The following is a 20,045-nucleotide window of genomic DNA, read 5'->3' as shown; positions in this document are numbered from 1 at the left end:
TGAATACACTGCAGCCATTGGGCAAGGAATGCTGTTAAAAATGGTCTCTGTGGACCTAGGCGAAGCCAACATGACCATCAGCAATCGAGCCATCAGTGTAAACCAAGCCAAAGCCCTGGAAGACGTCAAGAATCGACAGGAAGTGACAGCGGAGAGTGGCAGGAATAACTGAGTCCTTAGGGTCATGCAAAAGGCCCACACGAATCTGCAGCCTAGGCTTACACCATGGAGGTGTATGCGGACGGACCTGGATGGGAGGTGGTAGAGGAAAGGACTCCAGTTCAGAAAGAAGATTTGGTGGTGGTGGTGGTGGTGGTGGTGGTGGTGGTGGTGGTGGTGGTGATTTAGTTGAGTGGGACTCAATATCATGTTCATCAGCACCCTGACGAAAAGTTAACATGAACTCTTATGGGTGGGGACGAAGTCTGCCCCACATGCGGAACAGTTTATAACATTCTAAAGTCAGCCGCCCTTCCCTACCAGTTTAGGGATGAAGCCTGACAGTTCACAAAATTTCACTACTCTTAACACTGGTATCGGTATCTGCGAGGATGGTGGGCAGACCTCCAGCAAGACCAAGGGCTGCCCTAATATCAGTATACAGGACACACATAGCCACAATATGCTGAACTGAAAGCAGCATGCCACAAACTTCACAGAATGGTGGATCCTCCTGCCAGAAGTGGAAGCCATGTGTGAAAGAACTATGCCCAATGCACAGTCTGGTAAGCAAAACCTCCTTCCAGCAACGAGGCTAACATGAAGTTTGCCAAGCCTTTGTGGTTGATCTGAGCAACCACAATTTGTTGTCTGACACCTGCAACCATTCAGTCTCCCACTGTCGCATGATGCGTCTGTCAGAAAATTAGATAATGGCGTGCAACAGGATGGGACATTGATGGACAGCACCACCCAAACATTCTTCCTTGGCAGCTTTGTCAGCCATGTCGTTATCCCAATGTGTCCAGGTACCCAGCAAAAGATCACCCTTGCCATGGCATTGGAGCCACTGTAAGGAGTCATGGATGTGCTGAATCAGCAGGTTTACTGGATACATTTGGCAAAGTGCTTGCAGTGCATTAAAAGAGTCTGAACAGACAAGAAAACTCATACGATGATGTCTGTGAACCCTTTCCAGTGCCATTAGATTGCCATATAACTCTGCATCATAATTTGTAAATTGTTCTGGAAAATGCACTTTAGAAACCTCATCAGGGAGAACCACAGAACCAAGAGCATTCTCCTGTTGGAATCCATCTGTATAAATAATGATAAAACTATGGTACATACTTAAAAGAGACGAAAACAAAGTTGTAAAGATTACATCTGGAGTACAACTTTTCGTGTACTGTGTCAAGCTTAAAATCACTTTGGGCCTCTGAAGACACCAAAGGCGTCAGTGCATTCCATCTCTGGGTGTGCATTTTCATGCCCGAAAGATGAAGATCCTTGAGAGTCTACATCTACATCTACATGACTACTCTGCAATTCACATTTAAGTGCTTGGCAGAGGGTTCATCGAACCACAATAACACCATCTCTCTACCATTCCACTCCCGAACAGCATGCAGGAAAAACGAACACCTAAACCTTTCTGTTCGAGCTCTGATTTCTCTTATTTTATTTTGATGATCATTCCTATGTAGGTTGGGCTCAACAAAATATTTTCGCATTCGGAAGAGAAAGTTGGTGACTAAAATTTCGTAAATAGATCTTGCCGCGACGAAAAATGTCTTTTCTGTAATGACTTCCATCCCAATCAGCGTATCATACCTGCCACACTCTCTCTCCCCTATTACGTGATAATACAAAATGAGCTGCCCTTTTTTGCACCCTTTCGATGTCCTCCGTCAATCCCACCTGGTAAGGATCCCACACCGTGCAGCAATATTCTAACAGGACGAACGAGTGTAGTGTAAGCTGTCTCTTTAGTGGACTTGTTGCATCTTCTAAGTGTCCTGCCAATGAAACGCAACCTTTGGCTCGCCTTCCGCACAATATTATCTATGTGGTATTTGCAACTGAAGTTGTTCGTAATTTTAACACCCAGGTACTTAGTTGAATTGACAGCCTTGAGAATTGTACTATTTATCGAGTAATCGAATTCCAATGGATTTCTTTTGGAACTCACGTGGATCACCTCACACTTTTCGTTATTTAGCGTCAACTGCCACTTGCCACACCATATAGCAATCTTTTCTAAATCGCTTTGCAACTGTTACTGGTCTTCGGATGACCTTACTAGACAGTAAATTACAGCATCATCTGCGAACAACCTAAGAGAACTGCTCAGATTTTCACCCAGGTCATTTATATAGATCAGGAACAGCAGAGGTCCCAGGACGCTTCCCTGGGGAACATCTGATATCACTTCAGTTTTACTCAATGATTTGCCGTCTATTACTACGAACTGCGACCTTCCAGACGGGAAATCACGAATCCAGTCACACAACTGAGACAATACCCCATAGGCCTGCAGCTTGATTAGAAGTCGCTTAAGAGGAACGGTGTCAAAAGCTTTCCGGAAATCTAGAAATACGGAATCAACTTGAGATCCCCTGTGGACAGCGGCTAATACTTCGTGCGAATAAAGAGCTAGCTGCGTTGCACGAGAACGATGTTTCTGTAGCACGTATACCAAATGGCTGGTTCGTTTGGGGCCAGTTCCTGAACAGTCTTTCGAAGGTGGGTTGTATCTCTGAATTAAATGCCAATGATTGAGGTGACGCAGAGATTTTCAGTGCCTGTCAAGCCAAAAGGATACGTCGCCGAATCCAGAGGGGTGGTTCGCCAGCCTCTGCACAGTGTGTGAATTGAGCTGCTCCAAAAGGAGCCAGTCGATTTCAGAATGCCCTCATGGTGGACAGCATCTAACATCTGGAGGTAGGAAGGATGGGCCGATCCATAGACCATACTGCCATAGTCTAGGTGTGATAAAAAAAACGCCCTATAAAACTGCAAGAGCTGGGCCCTGTCAGGTCCCCATGTTTTTCCGCCACGGCATTTCAAAATGTTCAACAACATTAACCCTTTTGTTTGTAGGTCTTTCAGGTATGGGATCTATGTTAATTTAGAGTCAAATAATAAACCTAAAAAGTGCACAGTGTCTTGAAAACTGTGAAATACGGACCTCCATTGTAAGCTCTGGTTGGTTAGAACTCTGAAAAGCACAATTAAAATTGACACACAGTCTTCTCTGTTGAGAACCTAAAACCAGCTGTCTGGGCCCAGGTTTACAGCCTCCTAAAGGTCAGCTGTAGATGCCTCGTTGTAAGATCAGAAGAAGGGTAGAAGATTGCAAAGTCACCCACAAACAAAGAACATTTGACAGGGCTCCCAACTGTGGAGGAAATGCCGTTGATAGCGATGACAAACAATGTGACACTGAGGACACTGCCCTGGGGTACACCATTCTCCTGAACAAAGCAATCAGAGATGGCAACGCCAATGTGATAACGAAACCTCTGGCCCTTGAGAAAGGACTGAATCAGTAGCAGCAGGCGTACATGTAGTTCACATTCATGAAGTTAGCGAAGGATGATGTACCTCCAAGTAATGTCACATGCTTTTTCGAGGTCAAAAAACACACAAACTAAATGGTTTTGGCATAAAAAGGATTCCTGTATCACCGTTTCCAGAAGAATTAAGTTGTCAAGAGCGGAACGGTAGTGCCTGAAACCACACTGGGAGTGGCTCAGGTGACCCCGGGACTAGCAGCCAAATGAGGCAGCAGTTGACCACACACTCTAGTCTTACCCATACAACTGGTAAGGGCGACACTTCGATAACTGTTAGGGGCGCTACGGTCCTTGCCTGGTTTCCAGAATGGAATTAATATTGCCTCCGTCCAAGTCGTGGGGTACTGTCCATCAAACCAGATCTGATTGAAACAAGAGAGGAGCTGACCTTTTGCTTCAGGGCACAGATGGCGAGGCATGGCATAATGGATCTCATCAGGTTCTGGAGCAGTGTCTCTGGCTGCAGATAAAGCTGATTCCAGTTCCCACATGGAGAATGGAAGGTTGCAGACTTCCTCATTATGCGAGAAGAAATTGAACTTCCTCATCTCTGCAGTCTAACAAAATACTTGAACAGCAGGAGCTTGACTGGATGACTTAGTAATAGTAAAGAACTGTTCAGCTAAAACGTGAGCCATGTCTTCTGGCGTGTCCACCAAGACCCCATTATTTGACAAGGCCGTTAGGGGATGTGGACTATCCTTGCCTGAAATCCGTCTTATTGATTCCCAAACGTGCGCAGCGGAAGTGGACCAATTAATGGAAGTTGTGAATTCCCTCCAGGAAGCCCTCTTCCGTTCTCTGATCATTCGCCTTTCATGTGCTCTCTCAGAGCTGATTGCATGAAGATTGTCAGTAGCTAGACACTGAAGTTCTGCAGAGCTGTCTGTCTGGCCCTGATTGCCAATCGACAGTCGTCATTCCACCAAGGCACAGGCCATCATCTGAGATGGTTACCAGACCTGAGGATGGACTTTGGCAGCCCTTTGGATCTCATGAGTGATATGGGCCACTGCCTCCTGTGCACAATCTTTTCGTTCAAAAATAGCCTGTCGACTGTACGGTAACCAATTTGCCCTTTGTATCAGTCACCTGGGTGGTCTCCTGCTGGCAATCATCCTAGGCAGCAGTCGAAGCCACACTGGGAAGTGGCCACTATAATGTAAATCTGGAGCCACCTCACACTGAACTGAGTCCACAATAGCTGGGGAACAAAAAGATCAATAGCCAAAAAAGACCCTGTAGATGTGGAAAAGTGAGTCATCTGAGCTGCATTCAGAGGGAAGATATTCTCAGAATGGACAAGTCACTCGATCATCCGACCTCTGGAGCAAGTAGTAGCTGAGCCCCACAGCACATTGCGGGCACTGAAAATCCACCACAAGAAGGAATGGGCGTTGGAGTGCCCAGAAGAGGTCTGCCAGTGTGTTCACATCCAAAGTGTCATTGGCGGGGGGAGGGGGGGGGGGGTGCAGAAGCAGGTACAAAGAACACACTGTGATAGTAAAGGGTGCGAGAACTTTAACAGCAACTGCTTGCATGGTCATGGAAAGAGGGACAGGAGAGGAGTGGCATCTCATCAAGGAAAATAGCCACTCCACCTTTAGCCCTGTCTCCAGTAGTATCGTCCTTCCTGTATATGTGGTAGCCCTGTAAATCAGGTGTGTCTGTAACTTTAATGTATCTCTAAGCAGATGCACAAAGGTTTTCCTGGACCAGCTGCCGCAATTCTTCTAAATGTGAGCAATATCCATTCAAATTCCACGGCAACACAGAAATCCCTATGGAAGCCACTGGTTAGTGCTGGTGGTGGTTTTTTTTTTCTTTCTCCCTCGGAGGCAGGGATTTAACGGGGATATCAGGGGGAATGTTAGCTGGTTCCATGCTCCCTGATAGCTCCAATTGGAAGTCCATATCCGCAATAGCATAGTCGCCATCAGAAAGTGAGAGAGCTCGTTGAGCCAAAGGTTTACCTACCACATTCTTGGACTTATAAATACTTTTCAAAAGACATTTTTCTTTACTGACAGGAGGAGGCAGCTGCCTGGGTTGCAGGGGTGGCTTAGTTGGCTTCTGATGTTGGGCAGTGGTATGTGGCATAGGTGGTAAGCCTTCTGCTGACAGCTTCCGAACAACAGCAGTTGCAAGTGGAGTGTTTCCCCCCCACAGGTACACCTACAAGTGCAAGTGCTCATACTGGAATCTGTGTGAGTTTGTGTGGACACATCACACTTAGATATTACTGTATTAAGGGCTGATGCAAAAGAAGTAGCAAAAACCGGTGGCTGCATGGTTCTGTAGGTCTTCCTGGCGTCACCATAGGGTATGCATCTCTATACTTTCAACTCTTGAATTTTCTTTTCCTCATTGTAAATCCCCACACACTCTGCTCCACAATGGGTGATCCCCATAGCAGTTTACACATTGCATACAAAGTGTACAAGAAGTCCCTGACTCTTGAGTGGAGCCTCCACAATTGCCACACAGCCTTCTCATTACATCCCATAATGGTATGGCCAAATCTTTGACATTTATAGCATTGCATGGGGCTAGGAACAAACGGGCAAACCTTAAGATGGATATAGGCTGCAAGGATATGTTCCAGTAATTCGGGAGTACTAAATGTTAGAATAAACGTTGCCGATTTTTCCAATTTGCCATTGACTCTCCTCATATAATTCTGCACCTCCATGACACCCACATTCTTCCACTCTTCACTTAACTCCTCACGGTTCACCTCCATTGCATCTATTTATTTATTTATTTATTTATTTATTTATATACTTGTTCCATTGATCTGTACATGTGAGCAAGTCACTCAGGTGTGGAACGTGTCAATATACATAATAAAATACATAGAATAAAGACATTGTTATAGTATTAATAACGGTGCACAAAAGTCATACTTATTTGCTTAAAAACTAGTCAACACAAATGTGAAGATAGCAGTTTCATATTTAGGGCATTATTGCATTTATTTTAACCTTGAACAGTAATCAAAACTTTCCACTTTGGGTTTAAGTGACCCAAAAATGGAAATGAGAAAAACAGGAATTTTTACATTAGGGCATTATTACATTAGTTTAACAGTAAACAGTGTCAAAAAATTTAAAAACATCTTTCCAATCTGGGTTTTACTTATTTCTCTGAAAGAATTCCTCTAGTGAATAAAGTGAGGTCTCAAGTAAATAGTTTTTCAAGCTACGTTTAAATACTGATGTACTACTACTTATACTTTTGATGCTGTTGGGTAGGGAATTGAAAATTTTTGTTCCAGCGTACTTTACCCCTTTCTGAATAAGTGTCAAGTTCTTTAACTCACAGTGGAAATCCTCTTTTCTTCTGGTGTTATGTTCATGATGTAGGCAATTCGTTTCATACAGAGTGGGGTTATTTATTATGAAGCACATCAGTGAATATATGTACTGAGATGTTGCTGTCAGTATTTCAAGTCGTTTAAAAAGATTTCGACATGAGGTTCGTGGGGGTACACCACAAATGATTCTTATTGCTCTTTTTCGTGCTGTGAGGATTTTCTTTGCGGCAGGTGTATTGCCCCAGAAGGTGATGCCATAACACATGACTGAATGAAAATAGCCAAAGTAAGCTGACTTTGAGATGGTAATGTCGTTGAAGCGTGACAAAATTCGTAAAGCAAATGTTGCCGTTTTAGTGTTTGTAGAACGTGATGTTCCCAGTTCAGCCTACTGTCCACGTATACGCCTAGGAATTTTGATAAGTACACTTGCTTTATCATCTGATCATTCTGTGTGATAACTATTTCTTTTGGGTTTTTGTGGGTTGTCTGGAACTGGATAAAATTGGTTTTTTTCAGGTTTATTGAAAGGGAGTTAATACTAAACCAACCCAGAACTTCTTTAAGGATATCATTGACATCGGATTCTAAGTCAGTAGTTGACACATTATCCACCACAATGCTCGTATCATCAGCAAACATTGTAAATTTACACTGCTTATTGATGGATAAAGGCAGGTCATTAACATACATGAGGAACAGCAAGGGCCCAAGCACTGATCCCTGTGGCACTCCATGCTGCACAATTCCCCACTCAGAGTCCACTATATATTGTGATACACTATCTGAAACATCTAGAATAATCTTCTGCTTCCTATTTTCGAGGTACGATTTTAACCAGTTCCCCACAGGTCCTGTAATTCCATAATGACAGGCCTTCTTGAAGAGTATCTGGTGATCTACACAGTCGAACGCCTTTAATAGGTCGCATAAGACACCAATTGGCAGCCTCTTGCTGTTTATAGACTGTAGAACATCATTTGTGAATGAGAAAATTGCGTTATCTATTGAAACTCCCTTTTGAAAACCAAACTGCTGACTTAATGATGTTCAGGTCACCAAGGTGTGCCACAATCCTGTTGTACAGAGCTTTTTCTAGGACTTTTGAAAATGTTGTTAATAGAGAGATAGGGCGATAGTTTGACACATTTGTAGCATCCCCTGCTTTGTACAGGGGCCTGACAACAGAGTATTTCATTCTGTCTGGAAACACTCCTTGTTGCATGGATGTGTTGCAGATGTGAGACAAAACTTCGGCCACTTCACTACAGCAAGCCTTCAACAGCTTTTATCGTTGATACCAGCAGAATGTTTATTTTTCAAAGACTGCATGATTTTTTTGATTTCATTGGCAGTAATGGGAAACACACTTATTTGACTGAAAGGTTCTGGAAAATTATTTTTCATTATACAGGCAGCTTTATCTACAGAACCATGGCAACCTATCTGTGTTGGGACAGTTAAAAAATGTTGGTTAAAGATTTCAGCAATTTCCTCACTATTAGTTATCTCTGAGTTGTCAACAGTTAAAACAATATTTTTGTCTTTGGTGTAGTTTACAGTCCCTGTTTCTCTCTCTATCACATTCCAGATTGTTTTAATTTTATTTTCAGAATTAGTAATTTCAGATGCTATACACATACTTTTAGAGTTTTTAATTACTTTGGCAAGAATTTTACAGTAGAGTTTATAATGTTTTAGCTGAGCAGGGTTGTTAGAAGACTTTGATGCTATGTAGAGTTGTCTTTTTCTCTGACAGGAAGCTATGATGTCCTTAGTGAGCCATGGTTTTTTTGCAGACCTAGCAGGTTGGACTCTGTATGACTTTTTTGGAAATACACTTTCAAAGGTACCTGCTATCTCATTTGTGAATAAAGAACAGGTAACCACACCCTTACTATAGGTAAGGGTGTTATGCAATTCTGCCTCGACTTGGTAGTCACCTAAGGCCTTACATCCCAGAAGCTTACATGTTTGGTTGGAATTAGCAGTTTCTAACAACCCTACCACAACAAAGGTCAAAATTTAATAATGATTGTGGTGTTGCTCACGCTGCTAAATACTGCATTTTCAGGCAACAACAAAGTTATTATGTGGCAGGTGTCAGCACAGTTAATAGTCATTTCATTTCATGTAATAATAAATAAACTAGGCACTCATCTTTTCGTGTTTCCCACACTGGTCTCATAAAATCATGGCTCAATCGTTGAAAATCTAGGTGGTGATGATTCCAAGCTCGGATGCAAAGAGGCCTAGGTTTTATTCTGCGATATTCAAAAGTTTTATAGATGTGTTTCACAAACCATTCTTGAAGATTACACTTTTGCAGGACAATGGTGATGTAAAAAAGGAATCAGCACTCTGAATTTAAATTACACTTCCTTTTTATTGCTTTTGTTGCAATATCACATAACACACAAAACATCACTTCACAATACAAAACATACTTGAAAACATCTTCCTCATTGTTAAAGTTCACTTTTTATAAGCTGACTACGTTATGCGTCTTTCCAACATGACATCCAAGACTTGACTTTTTCAAGGTCCAACACTCTAACAACTAACTGCTTTCGCGCCCAAAAATCAAGAGTTACAAGTACGTCAAAGATCACACTGACAAAAGAAAGAATATACATACAAATAATATCACTGCAACATAAACATATCGATGTATCAAAGTACCTCTACATTAATGAAATCAAATCTGAATGTTGTCTCAGAAACATGTTAACTACTTTACAGAAACAGTAGAATATTGCTGGTATCTAGAGGTGCAGGTGAGCTGCCGTAATGGTTACGTAATTCAAGTACCATTACAAGTTCCATTACGAAATCATTTGACACTTATCAGAGACCACGTGGTGCACCCCGGGCAACGCGATTATATCGCGGCTAAATAGTCTACAAACTTGGCTACCATACTATCCTTTGGGATCTCCTGGTAATTCAAACATGCAACGAAGCGACCAAACGAACAATTCCTTTGGGAACCATCCGGCTAGAAGATTGGGACCATCAGTCCGGATCTGCCAGCTAAATATTGAGGGAATTAGTCGATCCAAATCTGAATATCTTTCAAAGTTTCTATTGGACAATAGCATCGATGTGGTACTCCTTCAGGAAACACATACCAACTCGCAGGAAGACTTACAAAGAAGAGGACGTATTCAAGGCTTCCAACAAATAGGCGCAACATATCATCACGCCTATGGCACCGCCACATATGCCCGATCTGATATTGAACATGCACACCTGCTGTCCACAAGCACAGAAAACAACATCCATGTTGTTGATATAAAAGTAGACAACATAAGACTTATAAATGTCTACAAACCACCAAACCAAACCTGGCCAAGTATTGTACTACCCGCACAGGAACACCCAACGATATATGCTGGTGATTTTAATAGCCATCATGAAATGTGGCGATACACCCAAAATAATGAACACGGTGAAGTGCTGGTGGAATGGGCCGACGAGAACAATCTACATCTTATGTTCAATGCCAAGGAGAGGGGCACATTCCACTCGGCCGCCTGGTGCAGGGACTACAATCCGGACCTCTGCTTTGTAACTACCGATAACGAGGGAAAACCAGTGCCTATACATAGAAGGGTTGCCACAGATTTCCCACACAGCCAGCATAGGCCTGTTATTTTAGACATCGGTGTCACTATACCCCTGATACGGTCCTTCCCTAGACCTAGATGGAATTTCCAAAAAGCTGAATGGGAGAAGTATTCAGCGAACCTTGATAAATGCATCCGGTTTATACCGTCACTACCTAAATGCTACGATCATTTCAGGGAAGCTATAATTACCACAGCTAAGAAACACATCCCTAGGGGGTTTCGAAAAGAATACATCCCAGGATGGGATGCAAAATGCCATCAGCTATATGAGGATTTTACTAGTAGTGATGACCAAGAAATAGCTGATGACCTCCTCCACAATCTAGATTCCGCAAGAAGACAACGATGGACTGAAGCAACTGAAAAAATGAATTTCACTCAATCAAGTAGGAAGGCATGGAGTTTGTTACGTAAACTCGGAGGTACGACAAGACCAGCCCAGAAAAATCCAACCATAACACCAGAGAAAACTGCAAATAACATTGTTGAAATGTCAAGAGCTCCGAACTCAGAACACTAAAAAAGAATACTCCAAATACATCAGAGCTTTCCAGACCATTCACTGAGGATGATGTCATTACTGCCCTCAAGGATATGAAACCGGGCAAAGCCCCAGGTTTTGACAACATACATCCAGAATTTCTAACCTATGCTGGAAAGAACGTAGTCAAATGGCTGGCAAATTTCTTTTCGAACATTTTGACTACAAACCATCTCCCTAGAGAATTAAAAAAGGCAAGAATAATAGCTTTGCTGAAACCAGGGAAACCAGCAGACCAACCGCTAAGCTACAGACCAATAGCACTTCTTAGCTGTACATACAAACTTCTCGAACGACTTGTCCATAATCGAATTAGCGGCATTATTATGGTGAACTTTCCTATAGAACAGGCAGGCTTCAGACCTGGCCGTAGTTGCTGTGACCAAGTTCTGGCATTAACATCCTACATACAGGCTGGCTTTCAACAGAATTTGAAAACATGTGCTGTATTTCTAGACTTAACATCTGCATATGATACTGTTTGGAGAGATGGAATAATTTACAAACTCTTAAGAGTTATTCCTTGCCAGATTTTAACATCCTTAATACATAATATGCTGAGTAACAGAACCTTCCAGGTCACCCTAAACGGAAAGACAAGCAAAACAAAACTTATTAACAACGGGCTTCCGCAAGGCTCCCTATTGGCCCCTCTTCTGTTTAACCTCTATATAGCAGATCTCCCAAACACAAAGTCAAGAAAATTTTGCTATGCGGATGACATAGCACTGGCTACCAGAGACAAGTATCTCTTCAATACAGAGGAAGTCCTTAATAATGACGTTGAAATACTATACAATTATTTCACGAAATGGACACTCAAGCCAAACCCTAACAAAACTGAAGTACCTACATTCCATCTTAATAACCAAATGGCAAATGAAATTATTAACATAAAACTCTGAAACACCAACCTCAAACATAATAAGTTTCCAAAGTACTTAGGTATAACATTGGATCGCACTCTTTCTTACCGAAAACATCTGGAGAACACGACTGCAAAAATTGGAACACTGAATAACATCATTCAAAAACTTAGCGGCACTACTTGGGGAGCTAACGCAAAAACATTACGCACCTCATCTATCGCCTTAGTGTTCTCTGTGGCTGAGTACTGCGCTCCAGTCTGGATTAATAGCTGTCACACCAAACTTATTGACAGGCAATTAAATAACACAATGAGGTTGATTTCTGGAACTGTTAAATCAACGCCCACGTACTGGTTACCGGTGCTATGTAATATCCTGCCCCCGGACCTGCGTAGAAAAGCGACCCTACTGCACAAATTCAGGAAGATTGAGGCAAAACCAGAACTACCAATTAAAGAAGAATTCTCACAACTGCGACACACTCGATTGAAATCAAGTAAGCCACCCATATGCACAGCTGAGCAGCTTCAAAATAATAACTATGACCACATGAAACAATGGAGACTAGATTGGAACCAAAAGACAAATGACCAACTACAGACCTGGTTTGAGAGCTATAACTGCAGCACCTCTGGAATGGAACTAACACGGAAAACATGGTCCGCATTAAATCGAATACGTACTGGACATGGCAGGTGTGCGGATTCACTACACAAATGGGGAAGAGCGATTTCACCAGAATGCGACTGCGGTGCCCTTAGACAGACGATCCAACACATCCATGGTGAATGCTCCTTGCCAGCATATGCAGGGAACTCGTCTGACTTCCTGGAGGCATCCCCATCGGCGCTAGAATGGATCTCAAACCTCGATATAAACTTTTAACTGACCAATATAAACATAAATTATATTCATGATTGTTATAAGATTTTAATGTCTAACACTTGATGTATTAATGTTGCATGTATAGCCATACGCTAAATAAAAAAATAACCTTCCAATGCCTTGTGAACATAAAAAAGGGATATCTTCTCAAAACTTCCCCCATTTTGCTTGACTACAACGAAAGTGTTATGGCACACTAATGTCCTGTTACTATTACTCTGAGGCTTCTTTTCTGGAGGACTGACCAACCGAGCTCTCTTTGAGGAGTGGGTGTAGGTGCTGCCTGTCAGTACACCTGTCCTGTCAGGAGTAGTGGTTTCTTGAGACAGGTCCATAAGGATCCCATGAGATGCTAGGGAAACAACCATCAACATAAGCAGAGCCCTGCACACCTGGGCAAGCCTGGTACAACTGGGGGGCAGTAGGTGCTCCAGAGGTTGCCCACTAAAGACTGTTTTACCTCAACAGCCATTCACCTCCTCAGCACGTAGCACACCTTGAGGTGGAGGTTTTTTTCATCGAGGTGTGTACCGTCATCGCAGTCCAGGCGGTGAAGCCAAGACTCCCGTTCTCTGAAGCACACAATATTCTACCGCAGCACTGCAGAGTGGTTACTGAAGTATTACCAGAGCTTACAGTGACAGAGGTCTGGTGACGCTTACGAGTCCCCAGCTCAGGAATCCCAGCGATGCCAAGGCTGTATTCAGCAAATGAATGCTGAGCACCAGAGGGGTCAGACAGAAGGGATTGTTAGCCCAGACCTGGGCCGCTGATGTGGGAGCTGAACTGATGCGGGTGTAAACAGGAGATGGTAATTCGGATGCTCAGGATAACTACGAATGTATGCAGCGTAACTGGTGAGCAGTTGTGCACATCGGATCTGCAATGGGGGGACTCCGGCCTCCAAGACAATGGTCATCAGACTCTTTCTAAATGCTCCCGTCATTAGGCAAGTACCAAAGTGGTGCACTGGGTCAAGTACACGCAAAGCTGACGGCACCGGCGAACGATAACCCAGACTCCCATACTGAAGGCGGTATTGAACAAGGGCTCTGTAGAGCTGCAGCAGAGTAGTGCGATATGCACCCCAGTTGGTGTTGCTCAGGCAGTGGAGGGCATTGAGGTGCTGCCAGCACTTCCACTTAAGCTGACAAAGGTGAGGTAGCCAAGTCAATCGGGTGCCAAAAATCAGTCCTAAGAATCGATATGTCTCCACTACAGTGAGTGGAATGTCACAAAGGTAGTGTTCTGGTTCTGGATGAATGATACGATGCTTACAGAAGTGCACGACACATGACTTAGGGGCAAAAAACTGGAAGCCATGGGTGACAGCCCATGACTGCACCTTTTGGGTGGCTCCCCGTAGGTGCTGCTCAGCAACCAGTACTGGTGGAGTAGTATGAAATGCAGATGTCTGCATACAGAAGGGTGAGACAGATGGCCCTACAGCTGCTGCTAAACCATCAATGGACACTAAAAACAATAATACATTCAATACAGAGCCCTACGGGACCCAATGTTCCTGGCTATGGGGGGGGCGGGTGGGAGGGGGGAGGGGGGGAGGGGGGGTGGGGGAGGGGGGAGGGGGGGAGGGGGCGCAGGGGGTAACTATGGGAGACACCAACATCAACATGAAAAGTACGGAGTGACAGACAAATCTAGATAAAAATCTGAAGTGGGCCTCATGGACCCCACCCGTATAATGTGGCAAGGTTATGTCAGATCGTGTCATATGCTTTGCGTAGATAAAAAAAGACGGCAACAAGGTGTTGGCGTCTGGAAAAGGCTGTTCAGATGGCAGACTCGAGGGACACAAGATTATCAGTGGTAAAGTGACCCTGGCATAAGCTGCCCTGACATGGAGCCAGTAGGCCACATGACTGCAGAACCCAACCCAACCGGTGACACACCATACATTCCAGCATCTTACAAAGAATGTTGGGGAGGCTGATGGGCCAATAGCTATCCACATCAAGCGGGTTTCTGCCGGGATTGGGCACCCGAACAATGGTGCTCTCCTGCCATTACAATGGGAAGACACCATCGCACCAGATCCAGTTGAATACGACGAGGAGATGGCACTTTTAGTCAGATGAGCGATATTTAATCACCTGACTGTGGATCTGAACTGGCTCAGGAGCTGTGTCCAGGCTATCAGCAAGGGCACCGAGGTGCTCCCAATCTGTAAATGGGGCGTTATAGAATTCACTGTGGCATGTAGTGAATGAGAAGACTTTCCTTTCCACCTGCCATTTGAGGGTGCGAAAGGCTGAGAGGGCAGTTCTCCGACAAAGAGGCTCGAGCATAGTGCTCAGCAAAATGCTCAGCAACATAGACGCCACTGATTGTAATGCCACGGACAACTGCTGGGGTCTGGCACCCAAAAAGACGTCTGATCTCCGCCCAGACTTGGGAAGGCTATGAGGTGGTGCTCCAGGGAAAGGCATCTCTTATGTCACTGTAGAGCTCGCCAACACTCTGCAATTGCCTCAGAACTTCTGAGGACCACCAAGCGACTGCCTTTCACCGCAGGCACCCTAAAGAGCGAGGGATCTCGTTTTCTGCCACAGAAACGGATTGTGAGTCACCTTCTCAACCATCACATTGATGTTAGGGGGAGAGTCAACAGTGACATCAGAGGTGAAAGTTTCCCAGTCCACCTTGTTTAAAGCCCATCTGGGCAGGCGTCCATTGGACTGAGACCAGGGCAGTGACAGAAAGATGGGGAAATAGTCACTACCACACTGGTAGTCATGTGCTCTCCAATGGATAGATGGGATAAGTCCTGGGCTGCAAATTGATAAATCAATGGCCGAGTAACTACCATTACTGAAATGTGTGGTGGCCCCAGTATTTAAGAGGCAGAGGTCAAACTGAGACAGTAAAGTTACGACATCTCTGCCATGGCCAGTAAGCACGGTGCCACCCCACTAGGTTTTATGAGCATTAAAATCTTCTTGAAGTAGGAAAGGTTTAGGGAGTTCATCAATCAGTGCAACTAATACATTCAGGGGTACTGCACCATCTGGAGGAAGGAATACATTGGAGACAGTTATTTCCTGCATCGTCCTTATTCTGACAGCCACAGCTTCAAGAGGGGTTTGAAGGGGCACAGTGTCACTACAGACTGAGTTTAGGACATAAACGAAAAACTTCACCAGACACACTATTATAGTCGCTTCAGTTCCACACCACAAGTTCCTTGTTATTACAGGACGTCTTTTTAGATTTCTCGCACTGTTCCTTGGGTTTCCCTGGCTGGGAGGACTGCACTGATTCAGTCTCTGGGACTGAGGATCAGTGTGAAGCCCTACGACCAACTGCTTTTGGGCTCTTCAGCCACTGGCAGGTGTAGTCTTTGCCACTAGCAGAAACCTGTGAACAGAGTAACCCAAAAGACCCCTTCCTAGCGAGAGGAGCCGAAGACACCTTACTGTTCTCTGACTCAGAAGTGGGGACTGAAATCCCTGATGGTTGGTGGGGTGTTGCTTCTGAAGTAGGTGGTCTGGGAGCAACAGGGAGGGAAAGGCGTAAGACAGTGTCATACGTACAGGATGCAGGTGTTCAAATTTTCTCTTAGCCTCAGTGTAGGTCAGTCAGTCCAGGGTCTCTATTCCACGATTTTCCTCCTTTCTGTAAAATCCTGCAGCCTGGCAAGCAAGGTGAATGACGCTCCCCGCAGTTGACACAGACAGGAGGTGGGGCACATGGAGTATTGGGATGTGATGGGACGTCCACAATCTTGACACACAATGCTGAAATACAGTGGGAAGACACATAGCCGAACTTACAGCACTTACAGCACCACATGAGGGGAGGTCAAGAATCGAGAGGAAGTAACAGCGGAGAGCGGCAGGATTGACAGAGTCCTTAGGGCCATGCAAAAGGTCCAGACGAAGCTGTGGCCGAGGTGTACACCATGGAGGCAGTTGTGAACAGACCACAAACAGAGGTGGTAAAGGGAAGGAATCCAGTGTGGAGAGAAGGGACCGCACGGCAACCGCAATCGTTAGCCCTGACCTGGGCTGCTGATGCAGGAGATGGACTGCCATGGGTGAGAAAAGGAGAAGGTAATTCGGATGCTCAGGAGAACTACGAATGTGTGCAGAGTAACTGGCGAGCAGTTGTACATGTCCGATCTGCAATGGAGGGACCCCAGCCTCCACCAATACGCTGGTCACTAGACTCGTCCTAAAAGCTCCTGTCACAAGTCGAACCCCGCAGTGGTGCACAGGGTCAATTACATGCAATGCTGAGGGCGCTGTCGAACCATAAAGCACACTCCCATAGCTAATTCAGGATTGGACAAGTGCTCTGTAGAGCTGTAGCAGTGTAGAGCGATCTGCATCCCAACTGGTGTTGCTGAGGCAATGGAGCGCATTGAGGTGCTGCCAGCATTTCCACTTGTCGTCGTCGTCGTCGTCGTCGTCGTCGTCGTCAGTCCAGAGACTGGTTTGATGCAACTCTCCATACTACTTTATCCTGTGCAAGCTTCATCTCTCAGTACCTACTGCAACCTACATCCTTCCGAATCTGTTTAGTATATTCATCTCTTTGTCTCCCTCTGCGATTTTTACCCTCCACACTGCCCTCCAATACTAAATTGGTGATCCCTTGATGCTTCAGAATATTTCTCTCCAATTCTTTTCAAAACCTCATTAGCTATGTGATCTACCCATCTAATCTTCACCATTCTTCTGTAGCACCACATTTCGAAAGCTTCCATTCTCTTCTTGTCTAAACTATTTATCATCCATGTTTCACTTCCATACATGGCTAAACTCCATACAAATACTTTCAGAAAGGACTTCCTGACACTTAAGCTGATGAAGATGAGGAAGTCACATCAATTGAGCATTGAACACCAGTCCTAAGAATTTGTATGTCTCCATTACAGTGAGTGGATCGTCATGAAGGTAAAGTTCTGGGTCCAGATGAACTGTACGATGGCAGGACTCCATTCTCCTGGATATGGATTGTACTATGGGAGGCACCAACTTGGACACGTAAAGTACTGAGCGACAGGAAGTTTTGGACAAAAATCAGCAGCAGGCCCAGAGACCCCACTCGTACAATGTGGCAAGCATCTGATGTCGCCAGGTCGTGTTGTATTCTTTACGTAAGTAAAAAAAGACAGCAACAAGGTGTTGGCATCTGGAAAATGTTGTGCAGATAGCAGACTTGAGGGGGACAATATTATCAGTGGTAGAGTGACCCTGGCAGAAGCCGCCGTGACATGGAGCCAGTAGGCCTCGTGACTCCAGGACCCAAATCAACCGCTGACACACAACACGTTCCAGCAGCTTACAAAGAACATTTGTGAGGCTGATGGGCCGATAGCTATCGACATCAAGTGGGTTTTTACCAGGTTTGAGCACTGGAATGGTGAAGCTCTCCCACCATTGCACTGGAAAGACACCATCGTACCAGATCCAGTTGAAGATAACGAGAATATGTCGCTTCTAGTCAGATGAGAAATGTTTAATCAGCTGTTTGTGGATCCGATCAGGCCCAGGAGCTGTGTGGGGATGATGTGCAAGGGCACTGAGGAGCTCGCACTCTGTAAATGGGGCATTGTAAGATTCACTGTGGTGTGTAGTGAATGAGAGGACTTTCCTTCCAACCACCATTAGAGAGTGCAAAAGGCTGGGTGGGGGGGGAGTAATTCACCAATGCAGAGGCTCGAGCAAAGTTCTCGGCGATCGCGTTTGAGTCAGTAGCTCACATGTCATTTATGGTAACACCAGGAACGCCTGTTGGAGTCTGGTACCCGAAAAGATGTTCGATCTTTGCCCAGACTTGGGAAGGTGACACATGGCACCTAATGGTCGAGACTTATCTCTCCAACACTCCAGCTTCCGCCGTTTGATAACTTGGCGAACGCGGACATGGAGCTGTGAAGTTTCGACATATACATTGCAGACAGTTATTTCCTGCAGCGTCATTCTGACAGTCACAGCTTCAAGATGGGTTTGAAGGGGCAGTGTGTCACTACAGACTGAGATTAGGACATAAATATGAACCCCACCGACACTCAATTACAGCCACTACGGTTCCTGTAATATCCCTTACAGCAGCAGAGGTCAGGGGTCTGCATTGCTGGGAACCAGGTGTTTCCTGGCGGGCAGGTGTAAAGCTTAACAGCTGCAGTAGCTCAGCCCAGCAGTGGAACAAAACCACCACAATTCCACTGGAGGATGACATCATCGTGAGACGGGGAAGGCATGGAACATTCAATGAGGCAGTGTACACCTCAGGGTCACCTGCTGCCACTGACTTTTTGCCTGAGCAGTCTATATCCATTGTGTCTGAGGGTCTGGACGGATCTAGGTCCTCAGCCGATGCTAGAATCTGCAGCCCATCCTCATACGCAGAGCTTGTAGGTAGCGGTGGTGTGGGTTCCACCTCAATTTCCTCTGCCTTAGGGATCTTTTTGGATTTCTCTCGCTGCTCCCTGGCTGGGAGGACTTCAATGGTTCAGTCTCCAGGACTGAGGATGAGGGTGAGGGTGAAGCCCTACAAGCAGCTGTTTTTGAGTTCTCCGGACACTGGTGGGTGTCATCCTTCCCACAAGCAGAAACCTGGGAAGAGAGTGACCCTGCCTAGTGAGAGAAGCCAAAGAAGACTTACGCTTCTCTGGTGCAGGAGCAACAGGGAGTGAAATGTTCCCCACCATCAAGGGGGCAGGTGTACTCTTCCGGCTCAGAAGTGACTGGGGTTAGTGGAGCTGATGGTGCCAGAAATGTTGTAGCAGCGGCATAGGACGATGTCATACATACAGGGTGCAGGTGTTCAAATTTTCTCTTAGCCTCAGTGTAGGTCAGTCAGTCCAGTGTCTTTTACTCCACGATTTTCCTTTCTTTCTGGATAAACCTGCAGTCTGGTGAGCAAGGTGAATGGTTCTCTCCACAGTTGACATAGATGGTAGGTGGGGCACAATGAGTATCAGGATGTGATGGGCATCCACTATCTCGGCATGTGACACTGGAAGTACAGTGGGAAGACGTGACCAAACTTGCAGCACTTAAAGCATTGCATCAGGGGAGGTATTTAGGGTAGATCAACACCTTGACCTTAGGCAATGTATCACCCTTGAAGGCCAAGATGAAGGTACTGGTGGCAACCTGACTATCTCCCGGACCCCGGCAGACACGCTGGACAAAATGTACACTCTAAATTGGCACACAGCGCATCATCAGACTGCAAAAGACGGTCCCTGTAAAATATGATACCCCAGACCATAGTGAAGCTCTTATGGGGCGTGATAGTTACAGAAACATCCCC

This window comes from Schistocerca nitens, chromosome 11, assembly GCF_023898315.1.
Source record: "Schistocerca nitens isolate TAMUIC-IGC-003100 chromosome 11, iqSchNite1.1, whole genome shotgun sequence".
Classification (NCBI taxonomy): Eukaryota; Metazoa; Arthropoda; class Insecta; order Orthoptera; family Acrididae; genus Schistocerca; species Schistocerca nitens.
The sequence above is the reverse complement of the archived record's forward strand: the minus strand, read 5'-3'. Positions refer to the sequence as shown.